Genomic DNA, 3,089 nt, shown 5'->3' on the forward strand with positions numbered 1-3,089 from the left:
ATGAGGATTATAATCTGGATCATCGCGAGCGCTTCCTGTTCAGCGTCATTTTCACGCAACGACATCGAAGGTATGTGGAAATAAATACCTGAATAGCCTGTTTAGAAGCCTGTATCATGCTTCATAAAGCATTTACATTTCGGACGTGATAGTTTTTTTAACGAATGAATATATGGAATCCGGTTTGTTGTAAGATTATAGGCCTACATTGTTCCTGTTATACTGTTTGCTACAATTTATTACAATAGCAAACCGAAACATATTAAGTGTGATGTTGTTCATTAATATTAACTAGTACTGATAGTTCCCATAATTGCACTGCATTGTGAAGTCCTGGTGAGTTCCAAACTGAACTATGTGCTTTCCCATTTGTCCCGGGTGTAGACCAGTTTTTACATGTGGTGGGAACTTTACTGGAGACACAGGACTGATTGGGAGTCAGGGGTATCCAGGTGTCTACCCGCCCAACAACAAATGTGTGTGGAGAATTACTGTAAGGACAGATGTGTGGGAGATATCAGTCTTTAAATGCCTTTTCTGTCAAAGAAAATGTTTCTCACCATGAATCTTTTCACCCCTCTCTCAAATAAATAAGCTTAGTCATTATTTTTTCAAGTGGTTTTTATCACATTGCTTTAATTGCTAGGGTGTTGCTAGGCGGTTGTGGAATGGTCTGGGTGGTTGCTTACTGCCCCAAGCCTCTGTTTTGGTCCATATTCTGGGCTCCTTTAAAGGGGTCATATGATGCGATTTCAATTTTTCCTTTCTCTTTGGAGTGTTACAAGCTCTTGGTGCATAAAGAAGATCTGTAAAGTTGCAAACACTAAAGTCTCAAAACCAAAGAGATATTCTTTATAAAAGTTAAGAGTTAACCACGCCCTCCTAAAATGGCTCATTCTAACGCCCCCACATACCTACGTCATGATCTGGGAAGATTTGCATAACGCCACCCAAATGTTCACGCAAAGAAAGAAGGCATAACTTTTATTCTCGCTGTAGTATTGTTGACGCTGCAGCCATGTCCTGAAGACGCTGTGTGCTTCGTTGTGAAAGCGAAACTACTTTGTTTGGTCTTCCAAAAGAGGACGATATCCGCTTCGCAAATAATGTTCTTTTTAGCAGCATCATATGACCCCTTTAATGTAATTCTGTACAATTTTTGACTCTTTTATTGTTTACCAGGCAAAATGTAATTCTTTTTGCTTATAAATGTAACAGCACACACTGGCAGCACTCTTTAACAAGCTGCACAATTTGAAGTAGCCTATCATTCATCTCCGTAGCACAGATGTGTTGGACGAGTTATACTCACTAGCACTACTAATGAATTTGATTATTATTTTTTTGAATTAGCTGTGACCTAATAACATTTTTGGAGACTAATGCCAAATTTATACTGCAAAAGCGCTTCTGAAGTGGCATTTTGGTGTCTTTACACAGACCGTTTAAAGCTGCTCAGAGGTGGCACAATTTCATATTAGGGGCTGAGGTGGGTCAGAGCTGGCATTATCTAGTCAGGCTTTCATGCGGCATTACGTCTTTACAACTTTACGGCATTACGTCTCTAGCAACTTAAAGACATATTTACAGAGTAGAGTTAAGGCTGCTCTGTGCCTGATCAAAATGCCTTTCTATGTAAAGACATAAAAAATATAAAGGCATAAAAGCCAGACTAAAATAAGCCTGCTATGACCCACCTCAGCCCCTAGTATCAAAGCATACAGTTCTATTTGTATCTGTGTAAATTCATTTATGCCACCTCTGAGCAGCATTAAACAGTCTGTGTAAAGACAAAGCACTTTTTTTGTGCCACATTTTCAGTGTAAATTTTGCATCAGCTGTGTAAAGATGCCTTAAGGGGTGACATATTTAGATTGTGGGTTGATATTCATGCTAAAAATGTCCTTCTTTGCTCTTCTCAATCTGATCTCACAATATAATGTAACTATTTAAGTTTTTATGGTACTTGTTATGAGACTCTGTGTTGATTCTTCTTAATGAACTATCTTCAGGTTCCTCAAGGGAGGGTTGTCTCCCTCTTGTTCAGAGCTCTGGATCTTGAGAGTGATAGTCTTTGCAGATATGACTTTGTTGATGTATACGATGATGGACACATCAACGGGCAGTGTCTCGGCCGCTTCTGTGGTACCGCAAAACCCGGAGCACTGGTCACCAATGGAAACAAGATGCAAGTGGTCATGGTGTCAGATGCCAACACAGCTGGGAGTGGTTTCCTTGCTGTATACTCAGCGATTCGCCCAAATGAAAGAGGTAACGAGACTACCAACTTATTACCATCCAAATATAGAAAGTGGCCCTTCCCTGTTATTTAAATTCAGCTTGACTCTACTGTTTTATTTTGCTCATCAGGTCATATGAATCCTCTGAAAAATAGGGTATATAGTCTGTTTAGTGCACTGTGAATGCACACTTAAATTTCTGCTAATTATTTTAAAATACAATACTCCAGACCTCAGTATTTTAAATGAATGGCTCAAAATCTGCAAAGGGATAATTAAATGTTAACAAATCATATAAAAATGCTTGTAAATGTAACAAATCATGTAAAAAAAATATTTTATTGGAACATAAAGATGTAAACGTCGCCTGTAAATTTCAGCGAGTGAAGAAACAAATTTATATGCATTAGGTGTTATGTATTAGGTAGGTTATCATCTCTGACAGACAGCCAGCCCAAGTTTTTGACGGACATAATAACGTGCACGAGGGGTGAAATGTTTGATTTTTGTGTAATTATAACACATGCTGGAGATGTTCAAAATGCTTTTTGTGTAGTTCATTATACTTATTTTATGGGACTAAGTTTATTTTGCAGCTTAAATAAATTACTTTTAACTCAAAGGCTGACATGTTTGGCTTGTCAAAAATGGAACATTAAAGGCAGAGTAAGCGATTCTGGTAGCCAATGTTGATATTTGAAATCACCAAAACAAACACGCCCCTACCCCAAATGGTCTTGCCCCTATTTTGATAGCTCCTCCCCAAATATACGTACGCAACCCAGGCAACGATTAGTTCTGTGAAACAAAGCAAAACCAATGTTACACCGTGTCTACGGACGTGAGCGG

The 3,089-nt window shown here is 38.6% G+C and overlaps 1 pseudogene; it reads left to right on the plus strand.

Annotated features, from left to right (window-relative positions):
- LOC107722697 (procollagen C-endopeptidase enhancer 2-like) overlaps positions 1-3,089 on the plus strand; it is a 10,118-nt pseudogene continuing 7,029 nt past the window's right edge.

This window comes from Sinocyclocheilus rhinocerous, unplaced genomic scaffold, assembly GCF_001515625.1.
Source record: "Sinocyclocheilus rhinocerous isolate Xijiao unplaced genomic scaffold, SAMN03320098_v1.1 scaffold161, whole genome shotgun sequence".
Lineage (NCBI taxonomy): Eukaryota > Metazoa > Chordata > Actinopteri > Cypriniformes > Cyprinidae > Sinocyclocheilus > Sinocyclocheilus rhinocerous.